This window comes from Triticum dicoccoides, chromosome 3B (genome assembly GCF_002162155.2).
Source record: "Triticum dicoccoides isolate Atlit2015 ecotype Zavitan chromosome 3B, WEW_v2.0, whole genome shotgun sequence".
NCBI lineage: Eukaryota > Viridiplantae > Streptophyta > Magnoliopsida > Poales > Poaceae > Triticum > Triticum dicoccoides.
This window is the reverse complement of record NC_041385.1, coordinates 448280874-448301284: the sequence shown is the minus strand read 5'-3', so window position 1 is coordinate 448301284 and position 20411 is coordinate 448280874.

Sequence of the window (20411 nt, the reverse complement as noted above, 5' to 3'; positions counted from 1 at the left end):
AAAACCCGTTCTTCACAAAAGACAGTGCTACCCGTCGATGCAGATAGAACCATGGTTGTACTGGCCCACAAACTGGCCCCACCACACATAATCGAGACTCTTCCAGATTGCACACTTACACCATTGGGCAGAGAACCAGCTACAACCCATCTAACCACAACCCCAGCGGATAGTAACCCACTTCTAGTTGACAAAGCACCATGTCCACCACAGAGTACCCCCACACAAGCAGTTTGTAAAGCTATTGCAGTTGCCAAAGCACGAAGACCACCACAGCTAACCCAAACTCCATGTTTAAAGTAGAAGAGCAACTGTTCTCAGGTCAGATTCCGTAGCTATGGTCCATACTCCTTTGATGTTGCATCACTGTATTTACTCATACCAACTACTTTCAAATTTGAAGGATCCAATTGAAACTCCAATGGCGCAACAGGTATGTTTTAAACCTATTTCTTTAACTGGATTGTTGTTCTAACTTCTTGCTCTATGTTGATTTAAGTTTAAGTTGTATAAACAGTTATGTTCTCATGTGATGCACATTACAAGTGCTGCCAATGTTGTGTAGTTTCTCACACTTATATTCTGTCTATGTATTTGTGTCTTAAAAATATATGAGTTGAACTGTGTCTCTATCTTGATTAGGGAACATAAACTAGAATGATATGGACAATACAGTGACCATAGTACATAGATATATGTTTGTTTCATGATGTTATCCTGTCCACCTTACTACTGAACCGGTTTACCAAAATGAGTTTCGTATACTACAAGCTAAACCTGTGATGTGTCTGCTTGTTTCTCTTGTAGTATGCAAATAGAATATTGGAGAAGAGCACCCCACTATGCAATGGTAGAGAAAGTAAAGCAGATAAGGTTCAAGATAGTGAGACAACCCTGTTGGTCTCCAAGAAAGGTGATAAAAACGATCTTGTAGACAGTGAGAAAACCCCACAGTCCTGCTTGATGTAGTGTTCAAGTTACTGGCCAGTACCGCTGGCACAAGCTCTTCGAACTCGCTGCCTGAATCACTTCGGCTTCTTCAGTCTTAGCTACAAGCTGAAAGGCATCAGTCAGCTGTGCTGCGGCAAGAAGCCGAAGGACTGAGGAAGTCCCTGTAGAATTCAGATGTGTACTTTCTTGTGCACAGCAAGCGCTGGAGGATTTAAGCGCCAAACAAGAGAAAGTTAATAAGCTTGCTAAGCATCTTGCCAGCATTATGGGTACCCAGGATATTGTTTCTTGAACTCTTTTGAAGTGGTTTCAGTTATGGACTTGTTTTGCTGCGGCGTTTATATGCTGCTTTATTCCCTATATTTGCACTGGTGGCGAACTTTGATGCCCAGTGGATGTAATATGTGTAATAGCCATGGTAGCCTAGCATAAGTTGCTTGCTTATTTATTTCCTTGTTGTCTTGTTTATTTGTTTGCTTGTAGTCAGTGCAGTTCTTTTTCCGCGGTTTGCTAGTGGCTGCAATAACCTATTTTTTAAAACTAGGCCACAATAACCATGGGCTAATATTTACTATAGTGACACTGGGTCTCCTACGGGCCTTAGAAACAGTGGGCCTTCTACGGGCCGTAGAAACAGTGGGCCTTCTACGGGCCGTAGAAACAATGGGCCTTCTATGGGCCGTAGAAACAATGGGCCTTCTATGGGCCGTATCATCAATGGGCCTTATACGGGCCATATGATCGATTGGCCAAACATGGGCCAATAACAGGCCGCATTATGGTCGTAAACGGTCTAGAGTTAGAATCGTCCGTTCATGGGCCGACCATAACGGGCCATTGTTAATAGGCCATATTTGATGACGCTATGAAAATGGCCCAACGTACTAACGGACCACAAACGGGCCGACTGTAACCACGGGCTGAATTTGGCCCACAAGCAGAAAATGACAGTAACGAGCTGTAAGTAAATGAATGTTGGAAATGAGCCCAAGAATAAATGGGCTCTGAGAAGGCCAAAAGATAACATGGGTTGGAAACGGCCCAACGGAATAACAGGCCGTTAATGGGTATAAAGTGATACACTGTTCATTACGGGCCAGTTTCACCACGGGCCGTTAATGGGTGTAAAGTGATACACTGTTCATTATGGGCCAGTTTCACCATGGGCCGTTAATAGGCCAAGAGTTACATAGGGCCTCATATGGGCCGAAAGACGTCATGGGCCATACATGGGCCAGAAGTGAAAACGGGCTGGAATCATATTGGATGGCCCAGATGACGCTACTGGGCCTAATTCAGATAGGGCATAATGGGCCTTGGGTTAGCGGGCTGTAAATGGGCTATATGCGAACGGGTCGTTAACAGGCTTTCCATGGGACGGCCCGCCACCTTTTGACCAAGTCAAACGGGCCGGCCTTTTCACAGGAATGGGTCTTTGTTGGGTCGTGCCATGTGTCGACGTATCATAGGCGCCTTCTGTCCAATGAGTGGATGACATCTGTCCCAAAGATGAGCCGACACGTGTTTCCTCCAGCCAATGATGATTTTACACATGGAAAATCCCCATTGGTCGGGGTTGTTAATGGGTTATCGGATCCAAAACCCTACACGATAGCTTAACGGTGTTCCGTTACGGTGGACGCCACATGTCGGTCACCCTTGATGAAAGCACTTCTGTGACGCGCGATTTATCGTCATGGAAGTGGACACTTCTGTGATGATAATTTTGGTAATGTCATGGAACACTTCTACGACAGCACAGGTATGACTATCTTGATTCTGTCATAAAATCGTCATGGATGTACATGCATGACAAAAAAATGCGACCTACTATGACAAACACGTATCATCACGGAAGTGTATTTTTTTGTAGTGATAGGGAATGACTTTCATTCTCTTTCTAATTTCTACTATGGTCGGGTTTTGAGTCTTACTCAACTTTACACCTTGCAATATAGGCAAGAACTCCTTCTTTGACTATTCCATTTTGAACTACTTCAAAATCTTTTCAAGCTATGTACTCATTGAAAAATCTTATCAAGCGTCCTGATCTATCTCTATAGATCTTGATGCCCAATATGTAAGCAACTTAACCGAGGTCTTTCTTTGAAAATCTCCTTTCAAACTCTCCTTTATGCTTTCCAAAAAATCTACATCATTTCCGATCACCAATATGTCATTCACATATACTTATCAGAAAGGTTGCAGTGCTCCCACTCACTTTCTTGTAAATACAGGCTTCATCGCAAGTCTGTATAAAACTATATGCTTTGATCAACTCATCAAAACGTATATTCCAACTCTGAGATGCTTGCACCAGTCCATAGATGGATTGCTGGAGCTTGCACCCCTTGTTAGTACCTTTAGGATTGACAAAACCTTCTGGTTGCGTCATATACAACTCTTCTTTAAGAAATACCCATTTAAGGAATACAGTTTTGACATCCATTTTCCGGATTTCATAAAATATAGCAACTGCTAACATGATTCAAACGGATTTAAACATCGCTACAGTTGAGAAAATCTCATTGTAGTCAACACCTTGAACTTGTCGAAAACCTTTTATGACAAGTTGAGCTTTGTAGATAGTAACATTACTATCAGCGTTCGTCTTCCTCTTGAAGATCCATTTATCTTTTATGGCTTGCCGATCATCGGGCAAGTCCACCAAAGTCCATACTTTGTTCTCATACATGGACCATATCTCAGATTTCATGGCCTCAAGCCATTTCGCAGAATCTGGGCTCATCATCACTTCCTCATAGTTCGTAGGTTCATCATGGTCTAGTAACATGATTCCAGAACAGGATTACCGTACCACTCTGGAGCGGACCATACTCTGGAAGACCTACGAGGTTCGGTAGTAACTTGATCTAAAGTTTCATGATCATCATCATTAGCTTCCTCACTAATTGGTGTAGGAATCGCTGGAACTGATTTCTGTGATGAACTACTTTCCAATTCAGGAGAAGGTACAATCACCTCATCAAGTTCTACTTTCCTCCCACTCACTTCTTTCGAGAGAAACTCCTTCTCTATAAAGGATCCATTCTTAGCAACGAATATCTTGCCTTCGGATCTATGATAGAAGGTGTACCCAACTGTTTCCTTTGGGTATCCTATGAAGACACATTTCTCCGATTTGGGTTTGAGCTTATCAGGTTAAAGCTTTTTCACATAAGCATCGCAGCCCCAAACTTTAAGAAACGACAACTTTGGTTTCTTGCCAAACCACAGTTCATAAGGCGTCGTCTCAACGGATTTTGATGGTGCCCTGTTTAAAGTGAATGCAGCTGTCTCCAATGCATAACCCCAAAAACGATAGTGGTAAATTGGTAAGAGACATCATAGATCACACCATATCTAATAAAGTGCGGTTACAACATTCAGACACACCACTACACTGTGGTGTTCCTGGTGGCGTGAGCTGTGAAACTATTCCACATTATTTTAAATGAAGGCCAAACTTGTAACTCAAATATTCTCCTCCACAATCAGATCGTAGAAACTATATTTTCTTGTTATGATGATTCTCCACTTCACTCTGAAATTCTTTGAACTTTTCAAATGTTTTCAGACTTGTGTATCATTAAGAAGATATACCCATATCTTCTTAAATCATCTGTGAAGGTCAGAAAATAACGATACCCACCACGAGCCTCAACTTTCATCGGATTGCATACACCGGTATGTATTATTTCCAATAAGTCATTAGCTCGTTCCTTTGTTCCGGAGAACAGAGCTTTAGTCATCTTGCCCATAAGGCACGGTTCGCAGGTATCAAATGATTCATAATCAAGTGATTCCAAAAGTCCATATTTATGGAGTTTCTTCATGCGCCTTACACCGATGTGACCCAAATGGCAGTGCCACAAATAAGTTGCACTATCATTATCAACTTTGCATCTTTTGGCATCAATATTATGAATATGTGTATTACCATGATCGAGATTCAATAAACCATCAACATTGGGTGTATGACCATAGAAGGTTCTATTCATGTAAACAGAATAACAATTATTCTCTGTCTTAAATGAATAATCGTATTGCAATAGACATGATCTAATCATATGCATGCTCAACGCAAACACCAAATAACAATTATTTAGGTTCAACACTAATCCCGAAAGTATAGGGAGTGTATGATGATGAACATATCAATCTTGGAACCACTTCCAACATACATCGTCACTTCATCGTTAACTAGTCTCTATTTATTCTGTTACTCCTAATTCGAGTAACTAATCTTAGCAACCGAACAAGTATCGAATACCCAGGGGCTACTATGAACACTAGCAAGGTACACATCAATAACTTGTATATCAAATATACCTTTGTTCACTTTGCCATCCCTCTTTTCCACCAAATATTTGGGGTAGTTCTGCTTCCAGTGACCATTTCCTTTGCAGTAGAAGCACTCAGTTTTAGGCTTAGGTCTAGCTTTGGGCTTCTTCACGGGAGTGACAACTTGCTTGTCATTCTATTTGAAGTTCCCTTTCTTTCCCTTTGCCCTTTTCTTGAAACTAGTGGTCTTGTCAATCATCAACACTTGATGCTTTTTCTCGATTTCTACCTTCGTTGATTTCAGCATCACGAAGAGCTCGGGAATCGTTTTCGTCATCCCTTGCATACTATAGTTCATCACGAAGTTCCAGTAACTTGGTGATGGTGACTAGAGAACTCTGTCAATCACTATCTTATCCGGAATATTAACTCCCACTTGATTCAACCGATTGTAGTACACAGACATTCTGAGTACATGCTCACTAGCTGAGAAATTATACTCTATCTTTTAGGTGAAGTACTTGTCAGAGGTCTCATACCTCTCGACACGGGCATGAGTCTGAAATACCAATTTCAGCTCTTGGAACATCTCATATGCTCTGTGGCATTCAAAACATTCTTGAAGTCCCGGTTCTAAGACGTAAAGCATGGTGCACTAAACTATCAAGTAGTCATCATACTGAGCTAGCCAAACGTTCATAACGTCTGCGTCTACTCCTGCAATAGGTCTGTCACCTAGCGGTGCATCAAGGACATAATTCTTCTATGCAGCAATGAGGATAAACCTCAGATCACGGACCTAGTCCGCATCATTGCCACTACCATCTTTCAACTTATTTTTCTCTAGGAACATATAAAAACATAGGGAAGCTACAACGCGAGCTATTGATCTACAATATAATTTGTAAAATACTATCAGGACTAAGTTCATGATAAATTAAAGTTCAATTAATCATATTACTTAAGAACTCCCACTTAGATAGACATCCCTCTAGTCATCTAAATGATCACGTGATCCAAATCAACTAAACCATGTCCGATCATCACGTGGGATGGAGTAGTTTCCAATGGTGAGCATCTCTATGTTGATCATATCTACTATATGATTCACGCTCGACCTGTTGGTCCCCAGTGTTCCAAGGCCATATCTGCATATGCTAGGCTCGTCAAGTTTAACCCAAGTATTCTTGCGTGCAAAACTGGCTTGCACCCGTTGTATGTGAACGTAGAACTTATCACACCCGATCATCACGTGGTGTCTCAGCACAACAAACTGTAGCAATGGTGCATACTCCGGGAGAACACTTATACCTTGAAATTTTAGTAAGGGATCATCTTATAATGCTACCACCGTACTAAGCAAAATAAGATGCATAAAAGATAAACATCACATGCAATCAAAATATGTGACATGATATGGCCATCATCATCTTGTGCTCATGATCTCCATCACCGAAGCATCGTCATGATATCCATCGTCACCGGCTTGACACCTTGATCTCCATCGTAGCATCGTTGTCGTCTCGCCAACTATTGATACTACGACTATCGCTACCGCTTAGTGATAAAGTAACGCAATTACATGGCGATTGCATTTCATACAATAAAGCGACAACCATATGGCTCCTGCCAGTTGCTGATAACTCTGTTACAAAACATGATCATCTCATACAGCAATTTACATCACATCATGTCTTGACCATATCACATCACAGCAAGCCCTGCAAAAACAAGTTATACATTCTCTACTTTGTTGTTGCAAATTTTATGTGGCTGCTACGGGCTTCTAGCAAGAACCGTTCTTACCTATGCATCAAAACCACAACGATTTTTTGTCAAGTGTGTTGTTTTAACCTTCAACAAGGACCAGGCGTAGTCAAACTCGATTCAACTAAAGTTGAAGAAACAGACACCCGCCAGCCACCTATGTGCAAAAGCACGTCGGTACAACCAGTCACATGAACATGGTCATGTAATGTCGGTCCGGGCCGCTTCATCCAACAATATCGCCGAATCATAGTAAGACGTTGGTGGTAAGCAGTATGACTATTATCACCCACAACTCTTTGTGTTCTACTCGTGCATAAAACATCTACGCATAGACCTGGCTCAGATGCCACTGTTGGGGAACGTGGTAATTTCAAAAAAAATCATACGATCACGCAAGATCTATCTAGGAGATGCATAGCAATGAGAGGGGAGAGTGTGTCCATGTACCCTCGTAGACCGAAAGTGGAAGATTTTAGTTAACGTGATTGATGTAGTCGAACGTCTTCGCGATCCAACCAATCCAAGTAGGGAACGTACGGCACCTCCGCGTTCAGCACACGTTCAGCTCAATGACATCCCCCGTGCTCTTGATTCAGTTGAGGACGAGGGTGAGTTCCATTAGCACGATGGCGTGGCGACGGTGATGATGATTGTCACCATCCTACATTCGTGGGTATCTAGCCCTGCCTGCCTGCGGCCCACCGCGTGACTCCTTCGACGGCCTGGTATGGCCCGGTATCAACACCAACACCGGAAGACCCTCGAGGGGGGCCAGGCCTCGCAAGGCGGATGACGACAAGACCCCCGAAGGAGTTGGCCTCATCAGGAGGGCTACTGACGGGCAAAGAGTTCTATGCAAGCTATCTCACGAGGCTCAGCTAACGTGAGCCATGTCGACCAAGGTCAGGCGGGCGCAGAGCGCAGGTTTCCTCTTCGGTGCAAGGGAGGCAAGCCATAGGCACGGAGTCCTAAGGAATTAGCCAAAGGTTTCCATTCTGGTGCAACAAGACCAAGACCGCCAGGACGGCAGGACAGAGGTCATCAATGAGCCCACCGCAGCGTCACGGCCAGAGGCTTTTCACAGGCGAAGACTAGTTTTCTCAGGATAGACTGTACTACTTGTCCCCTTTCAAATCCCGCCGTTGTGGAATCCCTTCCCGCTCATATTTGGGACGAGGACCAAGGCCACCATATATAGGACTTAGCCACCACCATAGAAGAGGACGGAGATCAGAACAAGTAGAGTACCACACCAGCTCAAGAACACCTCACCTCCTGAGGCTTGTTCATCCACTGTACTAGTTCATCCATAGCCCTTCGAGGCAATCCACCACACCATACTAGATTAGGGTATTACACCACAACGGTGGCCCAAACCAGTATAAATCTCTGTGTCTTTGTGTATCTTTGAGCTCGACGCGCTAGGCTTTGGAGGATCGCGAGTAGGCAAGCTGAGCAGGTTGAGATCTCCGCACGCACCCCAGAGTTCGAACCTCTCAAGGGTTGCCAGATCCCTAAATCCGACATTTGGCGCACCAGGTAGGGGTGTGTCAGAATCTTCTTCCTTGACCTCTAGATCGTGCCACTGACCCCTATGGCGGGCGCTCCTCCGTCGGCCCCGTCGACGCGTGTTCCCGAAGAAGCGTCGGGGCTGCACTGCTTCACCATCTCCCTGCGGCAGGTGCAATGGCTTCCCAAGTTCCGACCAGAGATGCTGCTGCGCTACGACGGCGCAGCAGATCTAGCCCCCTTTCTTCGGGCATACGAGGAGGCAGTTTGGGCGGCTGGCGGAGACGACAAGGTGAAGGCCAACTGGTTCCCCATGGCCCTCGTAGGCGCCCATGCGCCTGGTTGCTCAACCTGCCGGCATCTTCCGTGGCCTCCTGGGAGAAGCTGCACGACCTCTTCCTCGCCCACTACACGGCGCCGGCACCCCCGGTCGTCGCAGCTCTCCTAGGTGGCTCGCAGGCTCCACCCTCCGACCGCCACATCAAGCAGTTCTACCAACGGGCAGGCAACACTCAGGCGGGCTCGGGGGCTCCCCCGGCTGGGCGGCGCCCCAAGCTGACCTCGCCTTTGGCCCCGAGGATCACCCCGCCGCCATGACGGGAGCAGGCGCGCTCCTGATGCTCTCCACCCCCACCATTTGCCATGTGGCAATCACCAGGACCCTCATCAACGGCGGAGCCGGCCTCAACGTGCTCTCCCCAGAGGCGTTCGACCTGCTCCACGTGCCTCCCAGCCAGCTCTGCCCATCCAAGCCTTTCTCCGGGGTTAGCGACGGCTCCACCAGGCCCCTGGGGCAGATCCGTCTCCCTGTCACCTTCGGGACCCGTGACAACTACAACACCGAGCTCATCGACTTCGACATCGCCAAGATTGACCTGTCGTACAATTCTATTCTTGGATACCCAGCCTTGGCCCAGTTTATGGCTGCGACCCACCCCGTGTACAACCTCATGAAGATGCCTGGCAGCAACGGTGTCCTCACGGTGGCGGGGGACACCAAAGGCGCGCTGCAGGCCCTCAAGCTCGCCTTCAAGACAACCGCGACCGAGCTACCCAGTGAGAAGAAGGATCAGGAGGCCCCAGAAGCAGCGCTTGCCAAGAAGAAGCAGTTGTTCTCCCAAGACCGAGCCAAGACGAAGCAAGTGCCGGTCTGCAAGGATGGGACAGCCAGTGCCACCTTCACCATAGGGGCTGGCCTCCCTCAGGATCAAGAGGAGGCATTGATCAACTTTTTGCGAGCCAACAAGGATGTATTCGCTTGGGAACCCAAACACCTGGCTGGGGTCCCAAGGGGGATAATCGAGCCCCACCTGAGGGTATGCCCAAATGTGCGGCCGGTGAAGCAGAAGGCTCGTTGCCAGTCCATCGAGAAGCAGGCCTTCATCATCCAGGAAACCCGTAAGCTACAAGCCGCAGGGGTCATCAGAGAGGTGCGATACCCAGAGTGGTTGGCGAACCCCGTCATCGTCCCCAAGAAAGGAGGGAAGGAGCGCATGTGTGTCAAATTCACCAACCTAAACAAGGCCTGCCCGTAAGATCCCTTCCTGCTCCCTCGCATCGACCAGATCGTTGACATCACCGCCGAGTGCGACCTGTTGTGCTTCCTAGATGCCTTCTCCTGCTACCACCAGATCAAGATGGCCGTGGAGGATGTGGAGAAGACAGAATTCCTCACCCCATGCGGGGTGTACTGCTACACCTGCATGCCCTTCGGTCTGCGCAACGCCGGAGCAACCTTCCAATGGTTGATGCACATCGCCCTGGGTTTGCATCTCGGGAGGAACACAGAGGCCTACGTTGATGATATAGTGGTGAAGTCTCGGGAGGCCAGGACTCTGATAGAAGATCTGGGGGAGACGTTCGCCAGCCTGCGCACGGTGGATCTTCGGCTTAACCCCGAGAGTGTGTGTTCGGGGTCCCTTCCGGCAAGTTGCTGGGCTTCTTGGTGTCACACAGAGGGATCGAGGCTAACCCAGAGAAGGTCAAGGCGATAGAGGATATGAACCCCCCACAGACCCTGAAGGAGATGCAAAAGCTGGTTGGCTGCGTAACCTCACTTGGGCGTTTCATTTCCAAGCTGGGGGAGCGCGCCCTCCCGTTTTTCAAGTTGATGAAAATGAAGGATCCATTCGAGTGGACCCCCGAGGCAGACGCAGCCTTCCAGGTCCTCAAGAGGTATCTGACCAGTATACCCGTGATGGTGGCACTGCGCCCTCTTGAACCCTTGGTGCTCTATCTGGCAGCAACCCCTCACTCAGCCAGCGCCACCCTGGTAGCGCTAAGGAAGGAGCGCATAATCAAGAAGCCGCAGCAGGATGCACAACCGGCAAGCAAGGCGCAGCACCCCCAGGGCGAGGCATCTGAAGTCTCGGCCGGTGCAGTGGTCGACATTCCTCCTGAAGCCACGATTGACCCCATGGCTGCCAAGGCTCTGGAGGACGGGCCTCATGAGGCCGTAAGGGACTTGTGCCCTCATGAAGAACAAGATTTCGCTGATGCTTCCCCCCTCGTCGAGCACCCTGTCTACTTCGTCAGCACAGTACTGTGGGAGGCCCGGGCACGCTACCCCATGCCACAGAAACTCTTGCTCGCACTTCTAGTTACCTCCAAGAAACTGCACCACTACTTCGATGGGGTGTTTGCTCGACAAGGCGTAGGGGCGGGGGCCATCCTCATCTCACCCACCAAGGACAAGCTTTGTTATGTAGTACAACTCTGCTTTCAGCGGGGCGAGAAGGTCACCAACGACATCGCAGAATTCGAAGGCTTGCTCGCCGGACTCAGGGCCGCGGCCGCGCTAGGAGTAAAGCGCCTCACTATCAAGGGCGACTCTCAGCTTCTCGTCAATTTCTCCAACAAGGAGTACACGCCTAAGGACGGGCACATGGAGGCATACCTAGAGGAACTGTGCAAAATGGAGAGGCGGTTCATGGGCGTGGAGCTGCAGCACGTGCCGCGCGGGACGAACAAGGAAGCAGACGACATCACCAAAAGAGCCTCTCACGAGCTCCCTCAGGAGCCAGGGGTGTTTGAGGAGCGGCTCTTCAAGCCATCTGCGACCCTGCACGTCACGACTCCAGCACCATCTCAGGAGGAATTGCCACAGGCACCCAAGACGGGTGCTCCAGCCTATGGTCACCCCTCAGGAGCCCGCCTGCTGCTCGCGCTCGAGCCTGAGGAGGGGTGCTGGACTGAAGAGTTCAAGGCATACTTGCTTCAAGGGACCCTGCCAGAGAAGGAGGAGGGCACTGAGCACATGGCCCATCAGGCCACCGCGTACTGCATCAAGGATGGTGATTTATATCACAGGAGGCCCAATGACGTTTTGTTGTGGTGCATCTCCAGGGAACAGGGGCTCGAGCTGCTGGTGGACATACATGGTGGGGACTGCGGGCATCACTCCTCGTCGCGCACCCTGGTGGGCAGGGTGTTCCGCAGCGGCTTCTACTGGGCCACCGCGCTCAACGAGGCCAAAGAGCTGGTGCGCTCTTGTGAAGCATGCCAGTTTCACGCCAAGCAGATCCATCAGCCCGCGCAAGGCCTCCAGACGATACCGCTCACGTGGTCGTTTGCGGTCTGGGGGCTGGACATCTTGGGACCGTTCCCTCGGGCGCCAGGGGGCTACCGATACCTCTACGTCGCCATCGACAAGTTCACCAAGTGGGCGGAGGTAGAAGCCGTGTGCACCATCCTAGTTGGATCAGCCGTCAAGTTCATCAAGGGAATCATGAGCCGATTTGGGGTCCCCAATTAAATCATCACTGACAACGGCTCGCAGTTCACCAGCAACCTTTTCAAAACATATTGTGCTAACCTTGGAACGCAGATCTGCTACGCCTCAGTAGCACACCCACAGAGAAATGGACAGGCTGAGAGGGCCAATGCGGAAGTCCTGAGGGGCCTCAAGACCCGCACCTTCAAGAAGAAGCTCGAGGCCTGCGGCAGGGGCTGGCTCGACGAGCTGCAGTCCGTGTTGTGGTCCATCCGCACCACCGCGACCAAGCCAACAGGAGAAACGTCGTTCTTCCTCGTCTACGGAGCAGAAGCGGTTCTCCCTCACGAGGTCAAGCATCGCTCCACGCAGGTCCTGGCATTTGATAAAACGCAGCAGGACGCCGCACAGAGGATGGATCTCGTGCTAGGGGAGGAACACCATCGTCAAGCCTCGCTCCGAGCAGCGAGGTACCAACAGGCGCTGCGGCGGTACCACTGCCACATCGTCCGCTCCAAGATGGTAGAGGTGGGCAATCTCGTCCTGAGGCTGGTGCTCTCCAGGGAGGTGCTGCATAAGCTCTCTCCCATGTGGGAGGGCCCGTTTAGGATTGCCCGTGTCTCTAGGCCTAGCATCGCGCACCTGGAGACACAGGACGGGGTCCCCATCCAGAATGACTGGAACATCCAGCACCTCCAGAAGTTCTACCCCTGAAGAAAGGCTCCGGCGTGTGAATCAAGGCCCCGGCCTATGAAGGTCTCCGCTCGTGACACTCTCACGTAATGGTGAGTGGGGCTGTACACGCCCGGAGTCTCCTGAGAGTCGCCCTGGGGCCTCATGGGGGCTCCCCCCCCACACACACACACACACATCCTAGTGGCAGCACTTAGCTCCGCACTGGTGAGAAGACTAGATTAGGTGCCGGACGCGGCTGTTCATTTGCTTTCTGAAGTTGCTTGCAGTTTTTTAGTAGTCTTTCAATGGATTTGGTATTCTCAAACACTGGTTCCTCAAGTTGTGTTTTCTCCTAAGCTTTTTTGGTCTAAGGACGTGAGAGAGGTGGCAATTTCCCGCTACTTCTCCTCGCGCTCCTCGCGCGTGGGGCTAGGTAGGTGTGTGCGCCCAGGGCTTTCCTTTGCGCGCGCACACCGCACCGAACCCCATTATTTAGGCTTCATCCTCGCGAGGAGCCCTCGATCGAGTCCACTAGCGCCTGCACCCCTCATGTCCGTGCCCCCAAGGCAGCACGACGCAGTGTATTAGGTCCAAGCTGACCTATGGTAGGGGGCTCGCGTAAGGGGGAGCAAGTCGCTCGACAAATTTTCTCTTCCTTCAAAGGACAACTCTGCCCTGCCGCAGCTCCTGAGGGCACAAGGTGTACCTCCTGAGGGCATAGGGCGTATCTCCTGGGGGCCCTGTCAAGTACCTAAGGTAAGGTTCTCATGAGGTGGAGGACGACTGCACATACCAAGCTAAGCCTTCCTACCTTAACACGCTCAAATTGCAAACACACAGCATCAAGACGGCAATTATAACATAAAAAGGCATAGCGACAACCGTTCATTACACGCCCCCGCAGGGTACATTCTTCTTTTTTCGGATTGCAGGAGAAAGGAAAAGCTAAACAAAGAGGGCCCGAAGGCGTACAAGCTTGGCACCAGTGCCGCATCCTCAAGCAGCGCCTCAAGGTAGCTCGGCGCTCCACCAGTTCTTCCATAGGAGATCTGGGGCCTCCGGTCTTGAGCCCAAGTTCGCTGGCCCCAGCTTCACGTCGAGCTCCTCTCCAGCTTCACTAGAGCGCTGTGGAGGAAAGAACCACCGGCGTCCTCGACACAAGCACAACAACGCGGAGGCCGGCCGTAGCCACCACTGCTCAAGCTCTCGTCCGAGAAAGAGCTGCTGTCACGGGAGGAGGAGCACGCGTCGCCAAGGCCAAGCTCGCCGTCGCCACCATCGTCGTCGCTGCTGTCCTCCGAGCAGCACCCCACGCGGAGGCCATCCCCCCTGAACACCCTCACATGGAGGGTCATCAGGCCGTCATACTTGAAGTGGAGGGTGCACCTTCCGACTAGGCCACACACGCGGGCAAAGGTCTGCCAGCCGTGGACCAGCACCACGGTGCCAGAGGCAGAGACCTCAGTACCAACCCACGAAGCTCTGCTGCAGCACCCGTCAGCCTGCAGCCAGAGGCCAATAAGCCCTAAAGAAGGAAGCTCGCCGGAGAAGAAGAGTGTGAGCCGGAGTGAGGTGCCAGTCGGGCTCTCCGACCACACCACGAACTCAGGGAGCACCTCCAGCGAGGAAAAGCGTGGCCGAGGCAGGCGCACGATCACGGCGCGCCTCCCTTCATCATGGGGGCTTCTACGAAGCCGATGGCCCCACCGTGAGAAGAGGTGCCATCGCAGGTGCCTAGAGCAATGCTGCCTCTAGGAGGCGCGCACCCGCGCCTCTGGATGCTGCCGGAGGGACCGCAGGGTGCTTGAGGGACAGCCACGGCCCCTCTTGGGAGGAAGAGAGGCTGGCCCCTCCTTGGAGGCCTTCCCCTTCTCGGCCGCTGAAAACCTCTTCGGCGACACCATGGGAGCAAGACGGAGAGGAGAGAAGCAGGCGGGAGCAAGACGAAAGAAAGATGGACGGGGGGCTCTTCCCTCCCTCACATTTATAGCCAAGGGAGGCCAACCATCGGCATCCACGACCTCGCGCCATCATGACCTTCTGCATGCTGCATCAACCAGTCAAGTCGAGCAGTTGCCGAGGTAGCGTAGGGAAGCGGAGTCGCCCACGTCCAATCAATCGCCACGCGTCATCAAGGTCGCAGGTGGTTAGGGCACGTGGCGCTCCGCACTTGCCCTTTGGCTTCGCCTAGAAGCCAGTCCGAGCACGCCTTGGGCCCAGGGGCTACTATCGGCATCCTGGAATCGACGGTACCCAGCCCTGCCTGCCTGCGGCCCATCGCGTGACTACATCGACGGCCTGGTACGGCCTGATATCAACACCAACACCGCAAGACCCTTGCGGGGGGGCAAGCCTCGCGAGGCGGACGACGACAAGACCCCCGAAGGAGTTGGCCTCCTCAGGAGGGCTCCTGTGGGGTGGAGAGTTCTATGCAAGCTACCTCACGAGCCTCAGCTGACGTGAGCCATGACAACCAAGGCCAGGCGGGCACCAGGCGGGCGCAGAGCGCAGGTTTCCTCTTCGGTGCAAGGGAGGCAAGCCACAGGCGCGGATTCCCAAGGAATCAGCCAAAGGTTTCATTCTGGTGCAACAAGACCAAGACCGCCAGGACAGCAGGATGGAGGTCATCAACAATCCCACAGCAGCGTCATGACCAGAGGCTTTTCACAGGCGAAGACTACTTTTGTCAGGATAGACTGTACTACTTGTCCCCTTTCAAATCCCGCCGTTGTGGAATCCCTTCCCGCTCATATTTGGGAAGAGGACCAAGGCCACCATATATAGGACTTAGCCACCACCATAGAAGAGGACGGAGATTAGAACAAGTAGAGTACACAAACCAGCTCAAGAACAACTCACCTCCTGAGGCTTGTTCATCCACTGTACTAGTTCATCCATAGCCCTTCGAGGCAATCCACCACACCACACTAGATTAGGGTATTACACCACAACGGTGGCCCGAACTAGTATAAATCTCTGTGTCTTTGTGTCTCTTTGAGCTCGACGCGCTAGGCTTTGGAGGATCACGAGTAGGAAGGCCGGGCAGGTTGAGATCTCCGCATGCACCCCAGAGTTCGAACCTCCCAAGGGTTGCCGGATCCCTAAATCCGACAATGATGTTACCAGCGCAGGGCTTCGCCTAAGCACTATGGCGATATGATCGAGGTGTGTAACTGTGGAGGTGGGCAACGCACACGGCTAAGGCAAAACTTGGTGTGTCTTTGGGGTGCCCCCTGCCCACGTATATAAAGGAGGGAGGGAGAGAGGCCGTCCCCCTAAGGGTGCGCCAAGAGTATGGAGTCCTACTAGGACTTCCAAGTCCTAGTAGGAATCCCTTTCCTTTTGGGAGTAGGAGAGAAGAAAAGAGCGAAAGAGAGAGGGAGTAGGAAAGGGCAAGGGGGGCGCCGCCCCCTTCCCTAGTCCAATTCGGACCCATGGGGGGCGCCACCTCCCCTTGGCCTGCCTCCTCCTTTCCCGTATGGCCCAATAAGGCCCATTACTTCTCCCGGTGAATTCCCATAACTCCCTGTACTCTAAAAAATACCCAAATCACTCGGAACCTTTCCGATGTCCGAATATAGCTTTCAAATATAAATCTTTATGTCTCGACCATTTCGAGACTCCTCGTCATGTCCGTGATCTCATCCGAGACTCCAAACAAACTTCGATCATCAAAACACATAACTCATAATACAAATCGTCATTGAACGTTAAGCGTGCGGACCCTACGGGTTCGAGAACTATGTAGACATGATCGAGACACATCTCTGATCAATAACCAATAGTGGAACCTGGATGCTCATATTGCCTCCTACATATTCTACGAATATCTTTATCGGTCAAACCACATGACAACATACGATGTTCCCTTTGTCATCGGTATGTTACTTGCCCGAGATTCGATCGTCGGTATCATCATACCTAGTCCAATCTCATTACCGGCAAGTATCTTTACTCATTTTGTAATGCTTCATCCTGCAACTAACTCATTAGTCACATTACTTGCAAGGCTTATTGTGATGAGCATTACCGAGAGGGCCCAGAGATACCTCTCCGATACACGGAGTGACAAATCCTAATCTTGATCTATGCCGACCCAACAAACACCTTTGGAGACACCTGTAGAGCATCTTTATAATCACCTAGTCACGTTGTGACGTTTCATAGCACACAAGGTGTTCCTCCGGTATTCGGAAGTTGCATAATCTCATAGCCTGAGGAACATGTATAAGTCATGAAGAAAGCAGTAGCAATGAAACTGTAACGATCATAATGCTAAGCTAATGGATGGGTCTTGTCCATCACATCATTCTCCTAATTATGTGATCCCGTTCATCAAATGACAACACATGTCTATGGTCAGGAAACATAACCATCTTTGATTAACGAGCTAGTCAATTAGAGGCATACTAGGGACACTTTGTTGTGTCTATGTATTCACACATGTATCGAGTTTCCGGTTAATACAATTCTAGCATGAATAATAAACATTTATCATGATATAAGGAAATATAAATAACAACTTCCGGTGGCAGCGTTGGCGGCAGGCGACGGAGAATGACGGGGAGGCCCACCGACGGGAGCCATCTGGGCGACGCGGACGGCGAGAGCAGCCCGACGCTCGGCGCGAGCTCGGCGAGTGTCCGCCATGGATGCAACGAAATGATGGAACACGGAACCGCGGAAAGAAGATTTCGGCGCACCCCTACCTGGCGCGCCAAATGTCTGATATCGGTTCCGGCAAAACCCTTAAGGTTTGAACTCTGGGGTGCACACGAAGATCTACTCCTTACCGATCCACGTCCCAATGCTTCGCCGTGAATCTAAGCTACACGATGAACAACATGAGGGGCACAAGGTTTATACTAGTTCGGGCCACCATTGTGGTGTAATACCCTACTCTAGTGTGCGGTGGTGGATTGCCTATGGGGCTGATGATGAACAGTACAGAGGAAGAACAGCCTCGTGAGGGGTGTTCTTGTGGTGGTGTGCTTGGAGAGGAATGGCTCCGTCTCTGATGGATCTCGGTGAGATCTCAATCTCTGTCTACGGTGGTGGCTATCTCTATTTATAGAGGCCCTGGTCCTCTTCCCAAATATTGAGCGGGAAGGGAGCCAACAACGGCCATTTCAAAGGGGGGCAGCTAGTACAAGTTATCCTGGCTAAAGTTGGTCTTCGACTGCCAAAGGCACCGGTGATGACGCCGTCTTGCGCTCCACAGTGACCTCCGTCCTGCCGCTCTGCTGGTCTTGGTCTCGTTGCACCGATAGGGAAACCTTTGCTTGATGCCTTGGTACTCCGCGCCTACGCTTGCCCCCTTTGCACCAGAGAGGAAATGAGGACACTGCACCAGCTGGCGCCCGCCTGGAGCCCGCCTGGTCTCGATCGTCATGGCTTGCGTCACGAGCACCTCGCGAGGTACTCCTTGCATTGATCTCTCTGCCTCCTCGCAAGCCTGCCTGGTGAGGACGCCCGTGAGGAAGCCTTGCCTCGTCCGCCCCGCGAGGCTTGGCCCCTCGCGAGGGTCTTGGGCTTGGGTTGATGAAGACGGGCCATACTAGCCCACTGCTTGAGCCACGTCACAGGCCGCAGGCAGGCAAGTCTGGGGACCCCCGTTCCCAGAATGTCGATAGACGTAGAGTGCCTGTGCTTGATGGAGAGTTCTTTAGTGAGTGGGAAAATGAGATGCTTGGAATTTTTCATGAATATCACTTGAACAAGTACATTACTACTCCTTGTGAACCCCTTGTTGATCCCTTGCACCCTACCCATGATGAGTCTCTTGACATGATTCGCAATCTTAGAACTATCAATCTTATCACTAGAAGCTTGCCTAGAAATTTGATTGGTCACTTGCCTACTCTTGATTGTGCTTATACTATATGGAGATTTCTTGAGGAACGATTTCCTGACTATTCCTTGAAAAACTTAGATGATACAAGTCTATTGCTTTGAATAAGATGAATCCCAATGATCCTAAGTTCGGAGATTTTTTATTTGAGGTTACCAATCTTATCCGTGCCAAAGGAGATGTTGGAATCATTAGAAATATTATTTTCGAAGCTATTCGAATTTATCGAGATGAACATTGTCAAAATCATATATCTAATGAATCACTCTCTCTAGGAAATGATCATTTGCAAGATGATGTTGAACATGGATACTATGATGAAGATGATGATAATGACTTTGATCTTGAAGAGTCTATGCGACACTTTGGTCTTATGGCAAATCTTCGCGGCTACATGGCTGGAGGAAAGGAATGGGTCCTTGATAGTGGATGTACCGATCACATGACCGGAGATAAAGATATGTTTGAGCTTCCTGAAAACGACGGCCCTCGAAAGTATGTCACTTTTGGTGACAACTCAAAGGGTAAGGTGGTTGGCCTCGGTAAGGTGGCCATCTCACATGATAGCTCCATACAAAATGTTATGCTCGTTGAATCCCTTGGCTATAATCTGCTCTCTGTATCTAGACTAGCTGACTTTGGTTTCAATGTCCTATTACTAAAGTAGATTGCCAAGTGTTTCAAAGAGATAATCATAAAAAGGTCTTTACCGGCATACGTAGAGGTAATCTATACATTGTTGACTTCACTAAAAAGGCTCAACCTGCAACTTGTTTAATTGCTAAATCTTCCAATGGCTGGCTGTGGCATAGACAGTTAGGTCATATGGGAATGCAAAACCATGACAAGCTTATTAAAGGTGATCATATCCTTGGTGTTAAAGATGTCATATTTGATAAGGATAGACTTTGCAGCGCTTGCCAAGCAGGAAAACAGGTTGGAGAAAGCCACCCCGTGAAGAACATCATGACCACGAGAAGACCGCTCGAGCTGCTTCACATGGATCTCTTCGGTCCCAATGCCTACAAGAGTCTCAGTGGAAACTCGTTTGGATTAGTCATCATTGATGATTTTTCAAGATTTACGTGGGTGTTCTTTCTCGATGATAAATCGCAGGTTCAAAAGATCTTCAAAAACTTCGCTAGGAAGGCCCAAAACCAATTTGAAGTGAAGATCAAGAAGGTTCGTAGTGACAAAGGAACGGAGTTCAAGAATGCCAATGTGGACATCTTTCTTGACGAAGAAGGGATCTCACATGAGTTCTCGGCTACGTACACACCTCAACAAAATGGAGTTGCTGAGAGGAAGAACCGGATGCTCATCGAAATGGCGAGAACGATGCTTGATGAACACAAGATGCCAAAACACTTTTGGGCAGAAGCGGTTGAGACAGCTTGTCATGCAACGAATCGTCTATATCTTCACAAGCTACTTGGCAAGACGGCATACGAGCTCCTCACTGGTAACAAACCCCAAGTTGGATACTTTCGGGTATTCGTCTCAAAGTGTTACATTCTTGACAAGATTCGTCGTTCAAAATTTCCTCCTAAGTCTCATGAAGGTTTCCTAATCGGTTATGGCTCAAACTCTCACACTTACCGTGTCTACAAAAATTTCACCCAAAAGGTTGAAGAGACGGTAGATGTGAAGTTTGATGAA